This window comes from Urocitellus parryii, chromosome 8 (assembly GCF_045843805.1).
Source record: "Urocitellus parryii isolate mUroPar1 chromosome 8, mUroPar1.hap1, whole genome shotgun sequence".
Taxonomy (NCBI): Eukaryota; Metazoa; Chordata; class Mammalia; order Rodentia; family Sciuridae; genus Urocitellus; species Urocitellus parryii.
Genome location: NC_135538.1, coordinates 83,583,165 through 83,609,228, shown reverse-complemented (window position 1 = coordinate 83,609,228; position 26,064 = coordinate 83,583,165). Strand labels below are relative to the sequence as shown.

Sequence of the window (26,064 nt, the reverse complement as noted above, 5' to 3'; positions counted from 1 at the left end):
CTACCCTCGATCGAGACCTGGGGGGATTGAGCAGGATCGGAAGGCGGGTCCGTAGGACAGCGCCCCGTGGCTCCGGGGACGCGGCGGGGCTGGCGGTCCTTCTGGGCGCCAGCTACACGGGAGGCGCAGCCAGCCGAGTCTGCGCGCAAACACCTGTGCACCTGGCGGGTTCAAGGAGAGCGATAGGTTCTGCCAGCTCAGATCGCCAAAGAGGAAGACCGCCCCTTGACACGCCCCCACCTTGAGGTCACTTGACTCCGTCCCAAAACTGCGGAAGAAAGGGCCCTGGAGGAGGCCATAGACTCCCCATAAGGCCCTGGCCTCTAAAAGACTGAAGCAAATATTGAACTTTTTTTCAGGCTCCAAACCCTCTGTCTTTATTATAACCGGAACAATTTTACAGCGATATAGTATGTTTTTTACTAATTTAAATGTTAAAACAGTAACATTGTTGAGACTCACAAATGTGTTTGGGGGTTATACTCTAAAGTAATTATTTTGCTTGCTATTTTCTTTAAACTTCCTCGTATCATTTAGAGTGTCAAACTTAAATTTTAACTAAGCATCAGTATGTGTCTTAAGAGAAAAAAAACAAGTTTTTTAGTTATTTTTATGATAAAAGGGTGACAGTAATGATTCTTTGAGTTATATAATTGAGATTTGCCAAACATCTTTCAATATTGGCTCACCATTTTACTATTGAGCGTAATTTAAAGCAGTTTTAAGTAATTTAAATTTTGCTGTGGCTTGCCACGTTTTCATCTTGCTTGTGCCAATTGAAAATTATTTTTAAAGGGTATTTTAGAATATGATTAAGCCAAGGAATTATTTGGACCGAGAAGCCAAATAAAATGGCACTTCTGATGGCAGACGCTGTCCTAATATTTATAGTATTTAATGTAATTCTACTACCCATATTTTATAGATGGAGAAGTTATATGCAGCAGTTTATGCACAAAAAGCAAAAACAGACACTCTTTTTTAAAGTTTTTCTTTTTCCTTTCCTTTTTTTTTTTTTTTTTTTTTGGCATAATGGTAAAATGCAACGTACCACATTGCTTTTTTCACTTAATACATATTGGCAATCTTGTGAGTCTTTTAGAGCCTCACAAAGAATATGAACCCGGAAAATCTAACTGGAGAGCTAGTCCTCACCCTTCCCAACAGCTGTAGGTAGCCTGCTGTAATGAAAATAGCAATGGCATAAGAGTTAGATAATCAACAATTCAGTCCACCCTCTCCCACTTATAGATCTTGTGACAGCCACCAGTTCTGGATTCCTCTGTGTGCATCTGTGAAATGGGTCTGCTCATCATTTATGCTTAGAACCTACCTCATAATTCTAATATGCAATGACATGCAAAGACATGGAGGCACTTTATTAAAGAAGACAATGTGTCTAAGGCTATTTGGAGAATGCCTGCCTTGTTTTTATGCCTTGTAACATTAACTTGAGTCAGTAGAGAAAATAAACTCATAAATATCTTGTTAATTATAAACATTTAAAAATAGGTGCTACAATCAGGCAAGAGAAGGAAATTAAAGGGATACAAATAGGGGGGAAAAAAGTACAAATTAGGGCTGGAGATATATAGCTCAGTTGGTGGAGTGCTTGCCTTCCATTACTAGGCCCTGGGTTCAATTCTCAGCACCACACACACACACACACACACAAAGTGCAAATTATCTCTGCTGATGAAATGATCCTGTATTTAGATGACCCAAAACACTCTACCAGAAGACTTCTAGACCTCATAAATGAATTCTGCAAAGTATCAGGACACAAGATCAACATCCATAAATCAATCATTTTTTTTATCTCCAATGACCAAATTCACAATATCCTCAAAAACAAACAAACAAACCAAAAAACTTGGGAATCAATCTAACAAAAAAAGGTGAAGCAACTCTACGATGAAAACTATAGACCACTAAAGAAAGAAATTGAAGAAAACCTTAGAAGATGGAAAAAACCCTCGTATTGTTTGATAGGCAGAATTAATATTGTCAAAATGGCCATACTACCAAAAATACTATACAGATTCGGTGCAATCCCCACCAAAATTTCAACAACCTTCTTCATAAATCTAGAAAAAGCAGTTTTGAAATTCATTTGGAAAAATAAGAGACCAGAATAGCCAAAACGGTCCTTAGCAAGAAAAGCATAGCAGGCATCACAATACTGGTCCTCAAGTTATACTACAGAGCTATAGTAACATAAACAGCATGGTACAGGCACCAAAACAGGCATGAAGACCAATGGAACAAAATAGCAGACAAACTCACATACATTGTTATCTGATAACAATTGTTATCTGTAATCCCAGGAGGATCCAGAGTTCAAGGCTAGCTTCACTAATGGTGAGGCACTAAGCAACTCAGTGAGACACTGTCTCTGAATAAAATATAAAATAGGGCTGGGGATGTGGCTCAGTGGTTGAATGCTCATACAAAAATCAATCCCCATACAAAAACAAAAATAAAAACAAAAACCCCACCACATAGGAGAAAGATAGCCTTTTTGTTTGTTTGTTTTGGTACCAGGGATTGAACCCTGGGGGACTTAACTACTGAGAAACATCTGCAGATCATTTTTAAAATTTTTTTTAAATATTTACTTATTTATTTTTTAGTTTTCCGCGGACACAACATCTTTGTTTGTATGTGGTGCTAAGGATTGAACCCGGGCCGCACGCATGCCAGGCGAGTTGCTTAGGGCCTCACTAAATTGCTGAGGCTGGCTTTGGACTTAGGATCCTCCTGCCTTAGTCTCCCAAGCCACTGGGATTACAGGCAGTTACCATTGTACCCAGCAAAAGATAGCCTTTTTAACAAACGGCTCTGGGAAAATTGGAAATTTATATGTAGTAGAATGAAATTTAACCCCCATCTCTCACCATGCACAAAACTCAATTCAAAGTGAATCAAAGACCTTGGAATTAGATCAGGAAACCTCCACCCAACATGTTGGCTAAGGAACTGACTTCCTTAACAAGATTTCTAAAGTGCAAGAAGTAAAATTAAAAGGTTATGGAGAGATTGCAATAAATCACTGAGTCAGTCTTAAAGCAGGAGACAGAACCATCTTTATTTACCAGCACGTGGAATAGCAGCTGGAGGGACAAGGGCAAACTGTAAGTTGACACTACTCGACCCCCTCCAGGGGTTAGAGCATACCTTTTATATGGTAAGTAAAGCATATCAGTACATTAATCATAAATGTCTAATGCTATGATAACCCTAAACAAAAATCATGATATCTGAAATCATAAGCAGAAGAGGAAGTGGGTCAAAACAACCCTATTTGAGTACAATTTGAAGAATGGTTACTAACGCCTAGACAAACGTTAACATTCTATGCAGTTAGGGTACATTGCTCAAGTACAGTGTATAGTAATGGAAGAAATAATCTTGCCAATATGCTATGCTAAGCAATTGTTGATAGGTACACAGGTGCGGTGTTCCCATGGGGAAAGCATTTCTCACATGACATGGAGTCTCAGGGCAAAATGGAGTCTGTTTGTTCATTGGTAATTGTACAGGACTTCAGAGGTCAGTCTTTATATATCTACAAACATTTGTTGAGGAACTGGGTTAGCTCAGTGGTAGAGTGTGAGGCACTGGGTGTCAAAAAAAAAACATTTACTGGGCATGTGCTATGTGCCAAGAACTAGCTAGGCAGTGGGGGACAAACTTAGTCCCTTCTGGATGATGTACGTGATGTGGCAGAGCCCTGGAGAGATAGAGAAGGGAATATTAGGAAGAAACAGAGGCTGGTTGCAGTGGTGTATGCTCAAGGCCACTCTCAGCAACTTAGTGAGGCCCTAGGCAACTTGGTGAGACCCTGTCTCAAAATAAAAAGTAAAAAAGGCTGGGGATGTGCCTCAGTGTTTAAGCACCACTAGGTTCTATTCCAAGCCCTATTCCTATTCCCCCCAAAAGAAAACAGAAGACAGCAGGAGAGTATAAGCAAATTGGATCGAGTAAGCCTACGGTTTCTTGGAAGAGAGCAGCAGGGAAAGCTCAAAAGAGGAGAGCTGGGAGGAACAGTGGGAGTCAGCCAGAGAAGGAGGCCATAGAGGTGAGTGCTTTGGGTGATTGCCCCAGGAAGAAATTGTTCTCCACAGAAAGGAACAGAGAGCAACATATGTCTGTCTGGGGTATTCATGGAAACCCCCTAAGAAGCTTGTGAAGAACACTGGAACACTGTTGACCAACTGGCACTGGCCTGGGTCCAAGTCCTGCATGCACCACATCTTACTGAAAGGGTTGCCAAGTATTTGGTGTCTTTACAAAAGGAAGACAGTAGTACCTGCCCCATAAGATTACTATGAAATTTAAGAAGAGTATCTCCGGTACAGAGCATGGTTTTTGTTTCTTTGTTTATTTTGCTTTTTTGCACCAGGTTAGAACAATAATTTGCAGGGAACTATTTGTTTCTTTTTCATTTGTTTTAAACCATGATGTATATTGTATACTGCTTAAAGAATGAGACAGCTCTGAAGCTGGAATGTCTTCAACTGGAATCCCTCCTGTTGGCTATAGCACAACTAGCCACAGGATGTTTAACAAGTGATTTAGCCTCTCTAAGCCTCGGTTTTCATATTTATAAAGTGAGGATAATAGTAAATAAATATCTACCCCTTTAGCATGTGTTGAGGATTAAATGAAACAACGTAAAGTACTTAACACAGAGCCAAGCACTAGGGTAAGCATTCAATAACTTTTATTTATTTTTTCTTTTTTGGTGCTGGGGTGTGAACCAGGGCCTCACATATACACATGCTATACCACAGAGCTAGCTACATACTTAGCCCTAATAACTCTTAATGGCTGCTTGTTATTTCATTTTTTTTTTTTTTTTTGTTATTTGAGATTCCTCATTAACCGAGTGTTGATATAAAATGAAGAAGTGAAGTTTCCGTCTTTCTTTCTTTTTTGGTGCCAGGGATTGAACCCTGGGGGACTTAACTACTGAGAAACATCTGCAGATCATTTTTAAATTTTGAGACAGGGTCCCTCTAAGTTGCTTAGGGCCTCACTAAATTGTTGAGGCTGGCTTTGGACTTGGGATCCTCCTGCCTTAACCTCCCAAACCACTAAGATTACAGGTGTACACTACCACACCTGGCAAAATGAAGTTTCTTTATTAAGAATAATGGCATAGCTGGGTATGGTGGTTATGGGGCACACTTATAATCCCAGTGGATCCGGAGGCTGACACAGGAGGATTGGGAATTTGAAGTCAGCCTCAGCAATTTAGCAAGGCCCTAAGCAACTTAGTGAGAGTCTGTCTCAAAACAAATAATAAAAAGGAATGGGGATGTGTCTCAGTGGTTAAGCCTCCCTGTGTTAAATCCTCCCCCCAAAATGATTGGCATAATGACCATTTGCTTTGAGTTCTATGTTTCACATTCCTGCTTTTCTCTTTTCTTATTGATTTTCCGCTCAGCTTCACTTTCAAGATCTTTCTTTTGTGGAGGATGGATGGGTACTGAGGCTTGAACCCAGGGACGCTTTACCACTGAACTACATACCTGCCCCTTTTTTCTTTTGAGATAGGGTCTTACCTAAGGTGCTGAGGCTGGCCTTAAATTTAAAACCCTCCTGCCTCAGCCTCCTTATAACACTCCTTAGGCAGGTGTGCCCCACCATACCCAGCTAAAGAAAAAAAAATTTAACTAGGAGTGTTTTAAAAATCAAAGGTAAGGGCTGGGGATGTGGCTCAAGCGGTATCGCGCTCGCGTGGCATGCGTGCTGCCCGGGTTCGATCCTCAGCACCACATACAAACAAAGATGTTGTGTCTGCCGAAAACTAAAAAATAAATATTAAAAAAAAATCAAAGGTAATAAATAAGTCGGGCATGGTAGCACATACCTGTAACCCCAGTGGCCTGGGAGGCTCCGGCAAGAGGATTGCAAGTTCCAGGTCAGCCTCAGCAATTTAGCAAGGCCTTAAGAAGTTTAGGGAGACCTTGTCTCAAAATAAAAAATAAAAACGGTTGGGAATGTAGCTCAGTGGTTAAGCACCCCTGGTTTAAATCTCCACTACTAAAGAAAAAGGCAACTGGACAGTTAACCTTGATTCTGAAATCCTGTCATATCGTTGTACTTTCTAAGATTAAATGTCCTTTATCCTTTTTTCATTTTTAGTACAGTATCTTTTGAATTGTTGCTGTGTCATCTTTGTTTTTCTAGTACCATCTGTTTCCAGTATGTCTATTGGCAAGCCATTCCTGTTGCCAAAGGAACTTTGCAGACTTAGTTTTAAAAAAACACCCAATCATGCTGTATTTCACACAATCATCAACGAGAAGGGGAAACCAGGTCTCAATAACTGGGCAACCACTGAGGTAAATTCTTAGATCTTCATCTTCTTTCTCTTCCTTTCGTGTGATTCTGGAGATTAAACACAGGGCCTTGCCAATGTCAGGCGAGTACTCCAACACTGCGCTACATACCCAGCCCTGTTTTTACAATTTTTATTTTTTTTTTTTGAGACAAAGTCTGATTTAGTTTCCCAGGCTGGCCTCAAAGTTCTGATCCTCCTGCCTCAGCCTCCTGAGTCTCTAAGATTACAGTTTTGTCTTCCTTTTTGTTGCGAGCCATTCGTGCACGGGCTGTGTGTGTGAGCTATCCACATTTGAGCATATGAGGGGACTGGTCTGGCGTTGCACATTGATTGGGCTGTGTGATGCAAGTGTGCCTTTCCTCTCACTCTGCCTGTGATCCCACACAACATCTGAGACGTGTGTGACTTGCCAAGATGTCAATCAATCTGCTGACCACAAGAAATCACCAAGCAAGACTCCACCCTTCAAAACCCTACCCCTTGCCTTATTTGGGTGGAATGTTCTATCGAATGTCTTTTCCCTAATAAATAAGGGGGTTCTGGGTATGTTCTCTCTCTTGCTCCTTCCAGCGCTATTTAGCATGGAGCTGGCCCTTGAGGTCACTGAGCAGTCCCACCCTTGAAACTCATGTTCGTGTTTTGCATGATTTCTTCACCGTTTTCTCAGTTCATTCTTTCAGTCAGCTCCTTTGAACCCGGCTCATCCCGCCGGCCTGGCCAGCTGGTGACACATTTTTTTCTTTTCTTTTTTTTAGAACAGACTCATTCAAATAGACCAATGAATCTGAATGCCATCATGTACACAAAGATTATTGACAGTAGTGGCACACTCCTGTAATTCCAGTGGCTCAGAGGCAGGAAGGTCACAAATTCTAGGCCAATCTCAGCAATTTAGTGAGGCCATAAGCAACTCAGTGAGACCCTGTCTCTAAATAGAATATAAAAAAGGGCTGGGGATGTAGCTTAGTGGTTAAGCACCTCAGGTTCTATCCCTGGTACAAAAAAAAAAAAAAAAAAAAAAGACTATTGACAGTGTTTTTCCATTAATTCGTATATATATACCATTTGTGGATCCACTGCAAAATAACTACCATGATCCTTTTTTGTATAGCACTTAATTATCTCCATATTTGATTTAATTAATTCCACATAACTATACCAACCTTTGTTCTCTAGAGTAATAGACTCTCATGCTGCAAGAGACTTTATTCTTTTTTTAGTTGTAAACACCTTTTTTTTTTTTTTTAAGAGAGACAGAGAAAGAGAAAGAATTTTAATATTTATTTTTTAGTTTTCGGTGGACACAACATCTTTGTTTGTATGTGGTGCTGAGGATCGAACCCGGGCCGCATGCATGCCAGGCGAGCGAGCTACCGCTTGAGCCACATCCCCAGCCCAAGAGACTTCATTCTTCATCTAGTGAAAACAACTGGTTTTATAGTTGAGGTAAAATAGAATGACTGAGCGATGTGCCCATTGCTAATGTAGCTAAAGATCAATCCTGCCCATCCTTAGATTTCCATTTTTTCCCTCCATTAGATAAAGCAATAGGGATTAAAAGTACATATTCTAGAAGTGGGCATATTCTAGAGGCGGGCATGATGGCACATACCTATAATCCTAGCTACTTGGGAGGCTGAGGCAGGAGGATCACTTGAGCCCCAAAGTTAAAAGCCAGCTTGGGCAACATAGGTAGGCCCCATACCCCCCCCCAAATGCAGTTGGGCATGGGGGCACATGCCTTTAGACCTAGTTGTGTAGGAGGCTAAGGCAGGAGGACCAAGGGTTCAAGGTCAGCTTTGGAAATTTAGTGAAACTCTATCTCAAAATAAAAATTAAAAAGGGCTGGGGATATGGGGCTGGGGTTGTGGCTCAGTGGTAGAGTCCTCGCCTGGCATGCATGAGGCACTGGGTTCAATCCTCAGCACATAAATGTAAAATAAAGATATTGTGTCCACCTAAAGCTAAAGAATAAATATTAAAAAAAAAAAAAAGGGCTGGGGATATAGCTCAGTGATAGAGCCCTCTTGGGTCTGCTCCCTAGTACCACAAGGGGGAAAAGTACACATACTACAGCCAGATTGACTGGGTTCAAAGCCCAGTTCTGACATTTAGTAACTATGTGACCTTAGAGATATTACTTAACCTCTTCTTCATTTCTAAAATGGGGATAATAGTACTTATTTTAGAGAGGTTGAAGATTACATAAATTAGTATGCATATTTTAATGTTCTTTATATTCTCAAACTATTTATTATTATTTTGTATTTTGCTCATTATTCTATCCTCAGTACTTAAAACAGTACCTGTACAATAAATATTTGTTAAATGAATAGCTAAATAGAGAGTAAGCTGCCTCTCTGTGCCAAAATTAACTAATTGACTCAAGAAATTTTTTTAAAACAGCACATTATATACAGGGAAACAATGATTGAAGTGATTGTATAATCTCAGCAGCTCAGGAGACTGAGGTAGGAGGATAGCAAGTTCAAGGCCAGCCTCAGCAACTAGGCAAAATCTTTTCCCAAAAAAAATATAAAAAGGACTTGGGGTATAGCTTTTTTTTTTCTTTTTAATTTTTTTTTTATTATTAGTTGTTCAAAACATTACAAAGCTCTTGACATATCTTATTTCATACATTTGATTCACACGGATTATGAACTCCCATTTTTACCCCGTATACAAATTGCAGATTCACATCGGTTACACATCCACTTTTTTATATACTGCCAGACTAGTGTATGTTGTATTCTGCTGCCTTTCCTATCCTCTACTATCCCCTGTCCCCTCCTCTCCCCTCCCCTCCCATCTTCTCTCTACCCCATCTACTGTAATTCATTTCTCTCTCTTGTTTTTTTTCTCTTTTCCCCTCACATCCTCTTATATGTAATTTTGTATAACAATGAGGGTCTCCTTCCATTTCCATGCAATTTCCCTTCTCTCTCTTGGGGTATAGCTTAATAGTAGAATTTTAAATTATTAAAATTAAGTTACAGGGGGCTGGGGATGTGGCTCAAGCGGTGGCGCGCTCGCCTGGCATGCGTGCGGCCCGGGTTCGATCCTCAGCACCACATACCAACAAGGATGTTGTGTCCGCCGAAAACTTAAAAAAATAAATAAATAAATATTAAAAAAAAATAAATAAAATAAAATTAAGTTACAAATTTTCATAGCAGCTTTATTGTAATCACCAAAAAACTGGAAACAATGCAGATATCCATCAACAGGTGAATGGATAAGTAAATTATGATTTATTCATGCACTAGAAAGCTGTTTAGCAATAAAGAGGAATGAACTACTGACTTGATGATATAAATACTTTCAGAATAACTGTGTTGATTGAAGAGGACATACAAAATCAAACAGAATACAAATTGTATGATTCTTTATACATATAAAATTCTAGAAAATGCAAACTGATCTGTGATGACAGAAGGATATTAATAATTGCTAGAGGATGGGGAAGGGGGCTAGGCAGGAGATAGAAGAGATCACAAAGAGATATGATAAGCCTTTTGGGGAAGATGAATATGTTCATCATCTTGACCGTGATGATAGTTAATGGGTGTACATATGTGAAAACTTATCAAACAGGTGCAGTTTAATCATATGACAACCATACTTCAAAAACTTGAAAAAAATAGAAAAAAAAAAGAAGACAAAATAGATACATTTTTGTATGGGAAATGCTACAAGGGCTGGGGGCAGGGGGGCGGGGGGTGGTGGGCAAAGCTCAGTGGTAGAACATTTGCTTAGCATGTACCTGATTTTTAAATTCTCAATACCACCAAAATACATAAAGGAAGGAAGGAAAAGAAAGAAAGAAATGCTTTAGGATGTTCTTTGGGCAGAAGAGAAGTAACATCAAGTGAAACCTCAAATCTTCTGGAAGGAGTAAAATAGAGAAGATAAATATCTAGGTAAATAAAAAAGACTTTTTTCAGTCATCGTTGTATGACTATAATCCCAGTAACTCAGGAGGCTAAGGCAGGAGAATTGTAAGTTTGAAGCCAGCCTCAGCAAGTTAGCAAGGCCCTGAGCAATTTATCAAGACCTTGTCTCAAAATAAAAAAATAAATAAAAATAAAAAGGGCTAAGGATGTAGCCCAGATGTAAAGCACCCCTGGGTTTAATCCCCAGTACCATAATAATAATAATAATAATAATAATAACAATAATAATAATGTATTTTACTCTCATTTACTTGTTGAGCTTGGTTTAAACCTCTAATGCCATCAGTATAAGGGATTTGCAATTTTTTTTCCTATAAAGATCAGATTATAAATGTCTTAGGTTTTGCTGGCTGTATGGTGTCTGTTGCAATTACTCACTTCTCCTGGTTCCTTAGTAGTGAGAAATAATACATGAATGGGTGTGGCTAAATTCCAATATGATTTGGGGGGTGGGGTACTGAAGATTGAATCAGGAGCACTCTACCCCTAGCCATATCCACTGTCCTTTTTATTTTTATTTATTTTGAGACAGATTTTCACTAAGTTGCTGGGGGCTCACTAAATTGCTGAGGCTAGTCTCCAGCTTTTGTGTGTGTGTTGCTGGGGGAATCAAACATAGGGTCTCTTGCATGCTAGGCAAACTCTATATTCTCACTCCTTTAACCAACTTTCCTCCCTCCCTCCCTTCCTTCCTTCCTTCCTTCCTTCCTTCCTTCCTTCCTTCCTTCCTTCCTACCAGGGATTGAACTCAGGGACACTTAATCACTGAGCTATATCTCCAACCCTTTTTATTTTTTACTTTGAGACAGGGTCTAAGTTGCTTAAGGCCTCACTAAGTTACTGATGCTGACTTTGAATTTATGATATTCCAGCCTTAACCTCCCAGGCCGCTTGGATTACAGGCCTGGGCCACGCATCCTGTTTAACATTTCTTTAATGTCAAGCCTCACTCATGTCTGAACAGTGAAAGTACTAATCAAAAAACAAGACCTTACTCAGGCTAACAAATTATTATTCTCTGTGACAGAACTACAAACTGCACCTTAATTAACAACCTTGCTAATTACTCCTTCCTAATGGCTCTTTTTAAAATCATGCTGATCATACATGATCTAATCCTCTGCACTTGACATTTGACCCCTCGCCCCCTGCCCCAAAGTTCATTCACAGTTTGTCTTTCTTGGTCACTTTTCAACTTTATCTTCATCAGTGTTAAGCTATTACAGTCCAGGAAGAACAGTTTTGCAAGAACCTCATTAAATAGCTAAGGCTTTTAATGGTTTGTTTGTTAGTTTGTTTAAACTGAAACATTACTCAATGTGTGGCATGCTTTGCAACTGTGTGAGTGTAGTGAGTTAATATCAGCTTGTGAGTACCATTCATTAAAATTCAACCTCATTGTTAACTTGGAGAATGACGATAATGCACTAATACTGCCAATTGGAGCTTCCTCCCTCTTTATTACCGTGCTAAGTTCCCAGAGGATAAAAAAAGAATATCACTACTTTTAAGGAACTTGAGCTTCAGTATAAGAGACAAGATGAATGTACAGAAACCGTATGGATTCATTAAGTCCAGAACTTCAGTAACTGTAAATTACTGTATTATACATCATTTAGCCCTTACATATTAAATGAGATACATGTTATAAGCATTTAACAGATGAAGAAACTGAGACTTTGAGAAATGAAGAAACCTGACCAGGGTGGCAATTCGCAACTCACTGCCACAGTCTGGCTGGTCACAAAATAACAGAGCCGCCACACAGCCTTGTAGGTTCAAACAGCAACTCTTTATTCCCCAACTCTCACCAGCACTCTACACACACTTCCCGGGAATACACTCCCTCCACCGGGCTCCGAGTAAAGAGTCTTTACTATGGCCTCTATGCCTTATAAATGCCCCAGGTCTTAGAAAATGTGATAATATAAGGTTCAAGGGCAACCATGAACTCCAGTTTATCAGAGAAGCAAAAGTTTGTAGGGTAGAAATGAAATTATCAATCATAGGACTTAGGAATTACAAATCACATCTTAAAAGCAAATAGATATAACTCCTTAGTCTTCACCTACCAGATTGCTTCAGATGGCTCCTCTGATAGATGAATGTTCTTGGCCTTCCTATATAGATAGCACCAAGCTTTCAACTCTTAAGTGCTAAAGTGGTGTAAATGTTAACTTTCTGGGCTGGGGATGTAGCTCAAGCCGTATCGAGCTCGCCTGGCATGTGTGGCCCAGGTTCGATCCTCAGCACCACATACAAACAAAGATGTTGTGTCCGCTGAGAACTAAAAAATAAATATTAAAAAAATTCTCTCTCTCTTTTTAAAAAAAAAAAGTTAACTTTCTTTCTTTTTTGGAAAGGAAGGTACTGGAGATTTAATCCAGGGGCAATTTACCACTGAGCTGCATTCCCAGTTCCTCCTTTATTTTATTTTTTAAAAATTATTTATTTTAATTTTTATTGTAATATTTATTTTTTAGTTGTAGTTGGACACAATACCTTTATTTAATTTATTCATTTATTTTTATGTGCTGCTGGGGATCCAACCCAGGGCCTTACACAGGCTAGGTGATGGCTCAACCGCTGAGCCACACCCCAACCTTCCTTCTTTCTTTATTTATTTATTTATTTATTTATTTATTTATTTAGGGCCTCAAATTGAATTGGCTTTGAATTTTCTATCCTCCTATGAGTTGCTGGGATTACAGGAATGCACCACCAGGCCAGATTAAATGTTTTTTATCCTTTCTCTCCCCTTTCATTTTTCTTTCTTTCTTTTCTTTTATACTCTATAGTATAAAAATACTGGAAAGTGATTTTCACTAATATTTCTTTTTTTTTTTTTTAAAGAGAGAGAGAGAGAGATTTTTTTTAATATTTATTTTTTAGTTTTCAGCGGACACAACATCTTTGTTTGTATATGGTGCTGAGGAGCGAACCCGGGCCGCACGCATGCCAGGCGAGCTTGCTACCGCTTGAGCCACATCCCTAGCCCATCACTAATATTTCTATATTAGTGAAATATTAACAATAGATGTCTCTAGTTAGTGGGGCTATGGATGGGTGGATGGGGGACCTCCACTTTCTACTTTCAGGTTTGCCAATGCTACATCAGTCAGCAAAGTTAAAACACTTCTGTATGAGAAGCGAGCCACCTTAAGATGAGGGTCTACTTTGAATCTTCATCAGTAGGTGTACTTTTTGAAAATACTAAAGAGAAATTAGAACTGTTTCTCTGGCCCCTCCCCCTCCCCTCCCCCTCCCCCTCCCCCTCCCCCTCCTCCTCCTCCTTCTCCTTCTCCTTTCTTGCTGACCCTGTCTTCTCACCTTCTCCAAATGTGAATTCTGTATTAGGAAAGGAGCTGGATGGCACTTGCTGGAATGAAGGAACCACTGTCCTGTTCTTGCTATGTAAGTTTAAACCACACACTGCATTTCTGTATGGCCTCTTTCTCCTGCAGGCTTGAGATGCCTCTTTGTAATTCCCCTGCTATTTTTAAACGTCCCTACAGGGTAAGGAGAAAGCCATCTTTTTCATCTCTGAGCTGGTCAGACTTCCTTCTCACTGTTCCTGTGGCAAATAATACAGAGCTGAAAGCTTCTCCAGGATTTAGAAAGCGATCTTGGATAATGACTTCTTTCCATATCATATTCCCAAAGAAGCCAACCTCTTAATCTCTTAATGCTTTTTTTTTTTTTTTTTTTTTTTTTACACTGGGTCTAAATTGCTTAGGACCTCACTAAATTGCTCAAGCTGGCTTTGAACTTGTGATCCTCCTGTCCTCAGCCTCCTCCTTCCAAAAAAAAAAAAAAAAAACAACCTGGAATCTCATCTGTACTGGGCGAGTGCTCTACCACTGAGTTGCACCCACAGGCCCAGACTTCTCAGTTATTAAAAGACCACAGGAAAGTCAGAGAATTTGTTTTGCATTTTTGAAAGACTCTTACAATCATTTATACCCTTAAGTTTGTATGAGAGAAGAAATCCTTAAGCAAGGAACAGCCCAGTGCATACAGCAAAGGCAAAAGAAATCCGGGTCCTTGCACTCCAGACTCAGTCCCCGGGCCATGTGGCCTTAATAATTTCCCTGATTGCTCAGGAGACTGTTAATTTTTCAGTGTGTACTTGAAACAGAACTATAATTGTCCACCGAGCGCAGAGGGAGAAGGTAAAGCAGTCCCCGGAGAAGGCGCCACTGAGCACCGCGGGTTGCCATGGCTGTGCTTGGCTGCTCACGCCTGCGGAGAACGCGGGTCGCTGGTCTGGTAATAGGGAAATGAATCATGAGTCCAGACACAGCTATCATTTTTTAGCTTTGGGGATTATTTAGAAATCTACAGTCTCAGTTTTCTTCGAATTATGAAGATCCCACTTAAATATTTCAGATAGCGCTAAAAGTAGAAGACCCTTGACTTTTCAGAAAGAAAAAGTTTTAGTCATTTGCATCACCATAGATGGTTATGTTGGTACAGTTACATTAATACTTGTCATTAACCAGGAGTAGTGGTGCAGGTCTATATTCCCAGGTGCTGTGAAGGCTCAGGCAGGATTGCAAGTTTGAGGCCAGCCTGGGCAATTGAGGGATACTTTGTTTTAAAAAATAAAAAGACTAGGTATGCAGCTCAGTCTTACAGAGCTCCTGGGTTCAATCCCCAGTACTGGAAAGACAAACAAAAACTCAAATAGTTCTCCGTACTGGTTGGGAGTTTATCTTTAATAAAGCTTCTCATGGTAGACTTTGACTACACTTGTTCTCAAATTTTCTTTGGAATTGTGTTGGTTACTCTTTTACAAAGAGAATAAATGTCAGGTGAGACTTCAGTGAGATGAAGAAAACAACAAGTTTTAATCAGGGGTTTAAACTGATAGGAATAATAATTTACATTTATTTGCCAAGTGTACAGATACATAGGTAAACCAAAAACAAGTAAATTTGGAAACTCATTATTTGCTTCATTTATACAAGAAAAACAAAACAAAACCCTAGGTAAAACCAGATTCATAAAATTAAGTTATTTATATGCTGACTCTTTCCCATGAAAGCAGTTAAACAAATTTAAGAACCTAGTGAACATGCCAGTGAGTGTTGCAGTAGATGACCATTCAGCCATATTAATTAATGTATGTATCCCAGTGTCCTTAGTAATCCAGAGACATAAAAGATAGGTCATTCACCCTCAGGAGGGCTGGTGTGGATGGTCTGAGCATGAATAAGAAATGAGTAGCTCAGTATGGCATTAAAAGTCTTCAAATCCTTCCACCCTTGAGATATGAAGTTTCTGAGTGGCTCAGGGAAAGGATGTCATAGAGGGTTGGGGGTGTCTAGGACTGAACTCAGCAACTGTCTTACTTTGCCCAGGGTAGCTGCAGGGTAAAGGAGATGAAGCGCCTCATCTCTATTGAAGATAGAAACTGATTGGTCCTCTTCCCCCCCTCTTTCTTCACTAAGTTGATCTCTATTATTGTCAGTTTTGTTGTTTCTGTACCCTCTTTCCCTACCCTGCAGCTTCCTGTCTTCTCACTGAACAAAAATCACAAAGGTGCACTGGCTTAAGCTCTAAACTCAAGTATGCAGCAGGCAGTTGACTTGGTTAATTAAGGAGCTAGGTCTAGTCTACAGCTGCTACACTTGGTTTCCTTGCTTTTGTCTGATCAGGAAACCTTAGGGCAAAAACATTATTTTTTTCTCCTGGTCCTGGGGTTTGAACCCAGGGGTGCTTTACCACTGAGCTGCTGCATTCTTACCCACACTTTAAAAAAATTTTTTTAGATTCCCAGCACCACAAGGAAAAAAAAAACTTCAAATAGCCGCTGCTTATATCTATAATAGAAACTAGAGAGTTCACACTCCCTCCCACACACACTCTCAAAGGAATCTCACTTCTACTTTCAAACTCCCTTTCCAAATCCAGTTTCTAAGATACAAATCATTGAGCAAATCCTCCTTCCATACCATTTTTAATCCTATTTCCACCATTAAAATAGGCAGAGTCAAATTTTATGTATGACAATTATAGTACCATAATCCTCTTTGCAAAGTTGAAAGTGACTTACTTACATAACTGGGCATGTTGGCGGTGGCAGTGGTACACACTTGTGATCCCAGCATTGAAGAGACTGAGGTGGGAGGAGCTCTTGAGCCCAGGAGTTCGGCATCAGCATGGCAATTTAGCCAGATCCTATCTCAAATAAATAAATACAGTAAACAAAAAGTTAATTTAGGATTAGCACTCAGTGGTAGGGTACTTGCTTGATTACTGGACATGTGAGGCCTTGGATTCCATCCCTGGTACCACAAAATAGCAACAACAGAAACAAAACAACATGGAAAAAAAAAGTGGGGGAAAGAAAAAAAGAAGTTAACGTCAAATAGTTAGGAATCAAATTTAGGTGTGGTGTCAGTAATTCCAGCAATTTGGGAGGCTGAGACAGGATGATCACAAGTTCAAAGAGAGCTTTGGCAACTTCCGAAAGGCACTGTCTCAAAAAAATAAATAAATCAAAAATAACAGCCAGGTGTAGTTGCACAAACCTATAACCCCAGTGGCTCAGAAGCCTGAGATAGGAGGATGGTGAGTTCAAAGCTAGCTTTCATCAAAATCGAGGTGCTAAGCAACTTAGTTAGACCCTGTCTCTAAATAAAATACAAAATAGGTCTGGGGGGGCTGGGGATGTGGCTCAAGCCGTAGTGCGCTCACCTGGTGTGCATTTGGCCAGGGTTCGATCCTCAGCACCACATACAAACAACGACGTTGTGTCCGCCGAAAACTAAAAAATAAATATTAAAAAATTCTCTCTCTCTCTCTCTTTAAAAAAAAAAAAATAGGTCTGGGGATGTGGCTCAGTTGTGGAGTGCCCCTGAGTTCAATCCCTGGTATCAACAACAACAAACAAAACAAAAACAAAAAAAGACCCAGGGACTAGGGTGTAGTTCCATGCTCAATGCCTTGTGTTCAATCCCTGACACCAAAAAAAAAAATCAAAGAAAATAAAAGCCAAATAAAAATCAAATTCTCAAAAACACATTCTAATCCCATCACTTCATTTCTTTAACTTTCCTATGGTTTTCTTTTTCCCCTCTGATTCTCATACATTCGATTGCTTATTTCTTGCAATGCAGAATATTGAACTCAGGACATTGTACATAATAGGTGAGCACTCTACACCACTGAACTACACCCCCAGTCAGTTTCTATATTTTCAAAGGTAGGGGAAACTGGGTGTGGTGGTTCCTTTCGGTAATCCCAGCAACTCAGGAGGCTAAATCAGGAGGATTAAATGTTTGAGGCCAGCCTCAGTAATCTAGCCAGATCTGATCTCAACATAAAATAAAAGGGTGGGGGTGCTAAGGAATGAATTTGATCAAATTACAATGTCATATTTTATGCATATACAGTTTTGTTTTTGTTTTTGGTGCTGGAGATTGAACCCAGGGTCTTGTGCATGCAAGGCAAGCACTCTACCAACTGAGCTGTATCCCCAGCCTGCATGTACAAATATGTACAAATGTGTGACAACAAATCCCATATATGAACAACTACAATGAACCAATAAAAAATGTATTAAAAATGGTCTGGTGCTCTATATGTGTAATATGAGATGAACTGATTCTGTCATCAAATTAGAATGAATAAACAATTTAATAAACAAATCAATAAACAAATAAAGGTATTGTGTAAAACATGAATAAATAGATTCTAGAAGGACATCTAGAAATAGAGCTTAAACTATACCATATTTCATACCTGAATGATAGCTTTGCACAGTGGCAGTATCGTAGCCAATGAGGTTTATCCGAGGCGCAATTATTGCTAATTGAAAACTTTTCATACCTGAATGAGTTGCTAGTGATTAAAAATTCAAATGTTAAAAAAAATTCACTTAGTGGGAATGGTGGCACATACCTGTAATCCCAGCTACTTAGAAGGCTGAAGCAGGAGGATTATAAATTTTAGGCCAGTGTGGGCAGCTTGGCAAGACTATCACAAAAGCTCAGTGGTGGAGCACAAGCCTAGCATGTGTGAGGCCCTGGCCCTGGGTACCATGCCCAGATCTGCAAGAGAAAGAGAGAAAGAGTGAGGGAAAGAACCATAAAGTTCCAGATAAAAGCTTTTATATTCTTGGTGAGGAGGATACTTTTTAACAATGACACAACAGTAGAAGACATTAAAGTAAAGAAAGATGGTGGAATGAGATGGACATCATGACCCTAGGTATATGTATGATTGCCCTACATTATGTACAACCAGAGAATTGAACTGTTGTGCTCCATTTGTGTACAATAAATTGAAATGCATTCCACATCATATACAACTAAGTAGAATGTGGGAGGCCAACCTTATGGGTGACTGAGTTACACTCCCCAGCTGGGTGCTGAGGCACTCAGTCACAGAAATGGGTGTGTCTTGCTACAGCCCCATGGGTGAAGCTATGCTCACTTGTTCCTTTGTAATATAACCCCTTGCCCTGTTTAGGATAGAATCTTCCATGGAAGTGCCTTGTGTGTGTCCCCTCCTCTTACTGTGCCCTTTGGTGTGGCCTACCCAGGTGTCAGTCAACCTGCTGACAGTGGACATCATGAAGATAGACTCAGCCCCCTGAAACCTGACCCCTTGCCTCATTTGAATAGCTTCTCCTCACTAAAAGGGGTCAGCACATGTGTGCTCTCTCTCTCTTTCTGCGGACCCTTAAGCTCAGAGGATCCATCACAGCAACCCCAAAGAAAAAGGTATTTGTGTCTCTTGTGTGGTTATTTCGTCCAGCCCAGGTAGCCCAGTTTAACTAGAGTGACCCCTGAGCCTTTTAGTCGAGAGAACAGAAACCCGGCAGTAGAACATTAAAAAAAAGAATAAAAAGTAAAGGGAAAAAAATGACCTGGTGCTAGAGCACCCCTGGGTTCAATCCCCAGTACCAAAAAAAAAAAAAAAGAGGGGGGGCAGTGTTATAGCTCATTGGTAGAGTGGTTAATCTAGCATGTGTGAGGCCCTGAATTTGATTCCTGGAACTGAAAAAAATAAAAAAATTTAAAAAAAGATAAAAAAGGAATAATTTCCTGACATGAAAATTCTATAAAATTCACATTTCAAGGTTCATCCATAATGGTCTATGCAGACATAGTCATGCCCGTTCATTTACATGTCATTTGTGGACTTTCATGCTACAACAGCACAATTGTTCAATTGGAAAGAGACAGTATGGCCCATCAAGTCTAAATTTTTACCATCTGGCCCTTTATAGAAAAAAGTCTGCTAATTCCTGCTATACAGAGCTTTCAACTCAAAGTTGAAACATTACACAGTTCTTAATATATCATATTTCACAGTTTGATTCAAGTGGGTTATCAGAAAGGCAAAATCTTAGACCCATCCCAGACCTGCTGAATTCAAGTCTGAATTTTAGCAAGTTTCCAAATGATTTGTATGCACACTTCGGTATAAGAAGCACTGCTAAAGTACTGTGCTGTTTTAGTTGAAGGGTTTGGAGAAAAACAAGACTAGCAACTAGGAAATTTAGGCAGTTTAAGAATAAGAGACAGAGGGCTAGGGCTGTAGCTTAATGGCAGAGCGCTTGCCTAGGCACTGGGTTCTATCCTTAGCACCATATAAAAATAAATAAAGTAAAGGCATTCTGTCCATCTACAACTACAAATTAAAAAAAAAAAAAAAAAAAAGAGAGAGACAGAGGTAGAAGGAACAAGGTCCAAAGACATTAAAAGAATGTCTGCCATTGGGTGTGCATAGACAGCAACACATTCTTGCCTCTAGGCCTCTTAGATTCCTGCATATTTAGTGCAAGTTAACATACAAATCTGCATTCCCCCACCCCCACTACGGGCTCTAACTCAGGGTCTTGAGCAGGCCTTATACTACTCCCTACCAGAGAGCTACATCCCCACCTCCCTATTGCATTTCTTATGATTAAAGTGTGTTTTGCTATGGCTTTTTTTTTTTTTTTTTTGGTACAGGAGATTGAACCTGTGGGTTCTTAACCATTTGAACCACATCCCAAACCTTTTTATTTTGAGACAGGGTCTCACCAAGTTGCTTGGGCCATTGAAAAGTCCCTCACTAAATTGCTTAGGGACTGGCCTTGAACTTGCAATCTTTCTGCCTCAACCTCCTGAGCCACTGAGATTACAGGCTTGTGTCACCATGCCTGACTGCCATGGCTTCTTGAATTAGCAGAAAGATACTCAAATTAGACAATACTCAATATTCTCATCTCTGTAACAGGCAATAGCTTCCATTCTGCCAGAAACTGGCCTGAAGCAACTGCTATAGTAAAGTGTTTTTGTTTTTGTTCAGGAAATTGAACCCAAGGGTACTTACCACTGGGCTATATCCCCAGCCCTTTTTTATTTTTTATTTTGAGACAGAGTGTCACTAAATTGTTGAGGCTAGTCTCGAATTTGCGATCCTCTTGTCTCAGCCTCTGGGATTACTGGGTTACAGGCATGTGCCTCCATATCCGACAGCAAACTATATATATATATTTTTACTATTTTGGGGGGGTACTAGGGATTGAATTTAGGGGCACTTGACCACTGAGCCACATTCCCAGCTCTATTTTGTATTTAGAGACAGGGTCTCACTGAGTTGCTTAGCGCCCGGACTTTGCTGAAGCTGGCTTTGAACTCACAATCCTACTGTTTCAGCCTCTCAGCCACTAGGATTACAGGTGTGCGCCACCTTGTCCGACTAGATGTTTTAGTTGTAGATAGACACAATGCCTTTATTTTTATTTTTATGTGGTGCTGAGGATTGAATGAAGAGCCTCACACATGCTACCACTGAGCCCCAGCCCCAGCCTGCAAACTATATATATATATATATATATTTTTTTTTATTGTTGGTAGTTCAAAACATTACACAGTTCTTAATATATCATATTTCACAGTTTGATTCAAGTGGGTTATGAACTCCCATTTTTACCCCGTATACAGATTGCTGTATTACATCAGTTACACTTCCATTGATTTACATATTGCCATTCTAGTGTCTGATATATTCAGCTGTCTATCCTATTCTCTACTATCCCCCTTCCCCTCCCCTCTTCTCTCTCTACCCCCTCTACTGTAAATCATTTTGCAAACTATATTTTTAAGGATGATTTTACATTCATCTAACTAAAGAATGTGCTAGACTTCAAAGATGTACATTTATATATGTGTGTGTGTGTATGTGCGTGTGCATGTGTGTAACAGGATAAAATGGGTCTGGAATAAAGAGAAGATAGTATGTGAAATAGTAAATAACAAAACAACATTTTGAGCAAGCACAGGGAATGAAACAGTGATTCTAAATTGAAATTCTTGAAATGCTGGTAAGTGCATACACATACATTTTTATATATTTACATATAATGTTGTTAACTGTAATATGCATTTATATATGTATATAATATCTCTTAAATTTTTAAAATCACTGATATAAATTCTTTATTTAAACATTAACTTTGCATTATTATTGTAGGGTATAATGATTTTCATATACATTGGACAATGTACTATGTATCTCATCATCAACTATTTTTTTAAAAATTTTTGTAGTTGTAGTTGGACACAATACATTTATTTTATTTATTTTTATGTGGTATTGAGGGCTGAACCCAGCGCCTCGCACATGCTAGGCGAGTGCTCTACCGCTGAGCCACAACCCCAACCCCTATCAACTATTTTTTATTTAAAAATACTTAATATTATATTTATTTAGGCACAGTCACTTTTTTTTTTTTTTTTTTTGGTACCAGGGTTGAATGCAGGAGCATTTGCCCTCTGAGCCACATCCCCATCCCTTTTTCTATTTTACTTAGAGAAAGGGTCTCACTGAGTTGTTTAGGGCCTTGCTAAATTGCTAAGGCTGGCTTTGAAATCTTGGTCCTTTTGCCTCAGCCTCCCAACCACTGGGATTACAGGTGTGCACCACCACTTCGGGTGGCACATGTACTTGTTTTTTGTTGTTGTTGTTTTGTTTTGTTTTTTAAATTGTAGATGAACAGAATGCCTTTATTTTATTTGTTTATTTTTATATGGTGCTAACTGTCAAACCCAGTGCCTCACACATTCTAGGCAAGCACTCTGCCACTGAGCTACAGCCCCAGTCCAGCACATGTACTTTTTTTTTTTTTAAGGAGAGAGAGAAAGAGAGAGAATTTTTCAATATTTATCTTTTTTTAGTTTTTCGGCAGACACATCTTTGTTTGTATGCGGTGCTGAAGATCAAACCCGGCCACACGCATGCCAGGCGAGCGTGCTACCGCTTGAGCCACATCCCCAGCCCAGCACATGTACTATTAACCTTACTTTTTAATAAGGAAAAATTCAAACACATAAAAATAGAAGTAATGAGAAAATAATTCTTCCCTGATCTTCTCTTCTCCATATACCACCCACCGAAATGCATGTATTATTAACTCTTGGAAGTCTTATTTCATCCTACTACTCCTGCCTCTTCAACTAAATTATTTTTGAAACACATGGCAGGCATCACAGCATTTTTGGGAAAAGTAATGCTGGTTTGAGTCAGTTTTTTTTTTTTTTTTAAGAGAGAGAGAGAGAGAGAGAGAGAGAGAGAATTTTAATATTTATTTTTTTCAGTCCTTGGCGGACACAACATCTTTGTTGGTATGTGGTGCTGAGGATCCAACCCGGGCCGCAAGCATGCCAGGCAAGCGCGCTACCGCTTGAGCCACATCCCCAGCCCTTAGGTCAGATTTTAAAGGACATATAGGCTCTGCCTATACCAGGAAGAGAGTAAGAAGCCTCCAAGGGAAGGGTCTGGTTTGAACACCAGTAGGAGGGCAGGAAAATGCAAGTCCAGACCATTTGGCTCGTGGAAAGAATTTTATAGTTATTTGTGGGAAGTAAATTTGAAAGGATGGTTCAGCTGGAATGAGGGCAACAACCATGCTTATCTTTGTGGTTTTGGTACACCTTGAGGGAGAGTAGTGCTCTGTTAGGACAAATATTACAGGAGATCATTGTTTTGTACTAAGCTCCTTTGTAGACCAGACTAAAAATCAAGATGGAGTCTCTCACACTACAGTTCCAGGTCACCAAACTGAAACTGAGCTGTTTATCTGACCTCCACAGAAGTCAGGATTAAAGGGATAAACAGCCAAACTCCAAATCAGCCAATTTCAATTGGCATGATAATGAAGTTCCTTGTGCTTTAATCCTTCCACAAGAGAAGGAACCTGAGGGTAATTAATCAGTTATTTCCCCATGGTACTATCCCCCTATACAAGGAAAATAACTGAAGCCAGGTGCTGTGACACACACCTGTTACCCAGATACTTAAGCCTGAGAGAGGAGTATAGCAATTTCAAATTTGAGACCAGACCAGGTAATTTAGCAAGACACAATCTCAAAAGAAAATAAAGAGTGCATTGGCACAGACCTGTAACCCTGATTGAGACAGGAGGATCACAAATTTAAGGTCAATCTTAGCAATTTGGCTAGATCCTCAACAACTTAGTGAGAGCCCTGTCTCAAATTTAAAAATTAAAACAAAAAAACGCTGGGAAAGATAGCTTACCTCAGAGGTACAGTGCTTGCTTGGCATGTGTAAGGCCTTGACTTCAATACCCAGCACTGTAAAAGAAAGGCAGGGGAGAAGAGGGAGAAAGAAAGAAATAAGTCATACACATGCCAAGTCCTCCATGGGAATTGGTCTTTTTTTTTTTTTTAAGAGAGAGGAATTTTTTAATATTTATTTTTTAGTTTTCAGTGGACACAACATCTTTTGTTTATGTGTGGTGCTGAGGCTCGAACCCGGGTCGCACGCATGCCAGGCGAGCGCATAACCGCTTGAGCCACATCCCCAGCCCAGGGAATTGGTCTTGTAGGGTCTCGGAAATAACCATCTGTTTTAATGCAGCTTCCTGCCCTGAGTCTCCGGTAATTGTAGACCTCACTGAGTTTCTTTTATATTTTATTATCATATCATTATCATTTTGGTAAATAATAACATTGGACCCATAGGTGCTTTACTACTGAGTTACATCCCTCAAGCTGTCTTATTTTTAAATGTCTCAATAAGTTGCTTAGGGTCTCCCCAAATTGCTAGGCTAGTCTCAGCTTTAGCTTCAGTCTCCTGCCTCATCCTGCTGAGCTGCTGGAATTACAGGGAAGCGCCAACATGCCTGGCATGAAAAATATTTTAAAAATATCTTTAGATATTTAAACTTATATTTTTTTTAATTTATTTTTTAGTCATAGGTGTACACAATACTTTTTTTTTGTGGTATTTTGAGGATCAAACTAGTGCCTCATGCTAGGTGATCACTCTACCTCTGAGCCACAACCCCAGCAACCACCAACACACGTGCAACTTATTTTTATTTCACTTTTATTTTTATTTTTTATTTACAAAGAACCGCTAGAAAGTAACAACAATTAAAAAGCTAAGAAACTGTCTCAAAGGCTTTTATTATTTTTTACAATCCTTCCCCCACAGTAAGGTAATGTTATTAAATAATCTAAATCTATTCCCAAAATGGCTCTCTGCCATCTGCTCTGGTGTCTTCTGCCATATCATTGCATATTTATGCATGACTGAGATAAGAGTTTCCTTAACATTGTTATTTCGATAACCTGAAGCTGTTCAGTTATCTTTGAGCTCTCATCCTCTCCTATTTACACAATGAAGCTCAATATGGAACCCTCACTTCCTCCAGGACCATAATTCCTTACCACGGGGTCGCCCCATGTTCCTGCTACCCAAGTTTCCACTCTTCAATAGACTATATTTAGAATAGAAGGTTGCTGGTTACCTTTTTTTTTTTTTAAAGAGAGTGAGAGAGAGAATTTTAATATTTATTTTTTAGTTATTGGCGGACACAACATCTTTGTTTGTATGTGGTGCTGAGGATTGAACTCGGGTTGCACGCATGCCAGGCGAGCGCGCTACCGCTTGAGCCACATCCCCAGCCCGGTTACAATTTCCAAAATCATTATGACTTCCACTTCCACAATTTCCTCCTCCAGAGTTGTCATAACCCCCCCCATGGCCCCGACCCCGGTTTCCATAACCAGATCCTCTACCACCATGGCCTCCTCTTCCTCCTCCATAACCAGGGCTACCTCCAAAATTGCCACGTCCAGGTCCTCCTCCAGATCCATTAGAGCCATCCCCCAATCCACGTCCGCTGCCATATCCGTCAGATCTTCCTCTAAAGTTGCCTCCTCTTCCACTCCTGGAACTTTGGACTTTTTGCATTTGTCTCGACAAAGCCTTTCGTACTTGTGCATTATGACCATTGATGGTGTGGCATTTTTGCAATACAATTTTGTCCACAGGTTCAGGGTCATCAAAAGTAACAAAACCAAAGCCTCTTTTCTTTCCAGACTGCCTATCGGTAATTATCTCAATGGTGTCAATTTTTCCATATTCTTTAAAGTAATCTCTGAGGTGGTGTTCCTCGGTATCTTCTTTAATTCCGCCAACAAACAGCTTCCTCACAGTCACACGGGCCCCTGGTTTTCCAGATTCCTCTCTTGCTACAGCTGGTTTTGGCTCAACCACTCTCCCATCAATTGAATGCGGTCTTGCTGCAATGGCAGCATCAACCTCAGCCTTGGATGAGAAAGTTACAAAACCAAATCCTCTTGATCTTTTGCTGGCAGGATCCCTCACAACCACACAATCTGTAACTTTTCCCCATTGCTTGTAGTAGTTTCTTAAACTTTCTTCTGTGGTTTTAAAACTTAAGCCACCAATAAAGAGTTTACGCAAGTGTACCTTTTCTCTCTCCAT

General features: G+C 39.8%; 2 pseudogenes; one reads left to right on the top strand and one right to left on the bottom strand.

The window, feature by feature from the left end:
- Positions 1-26,064, bottom strand: LOC113184615 (heterogeneous nuclear ribonucleoproteins A2/B1-like; annotated as a pseudogene).
- On the top strand, positions 18,064-18,195 carry LOC113184620 (U4 spliceosomal RNA; annotated as a pseudogene).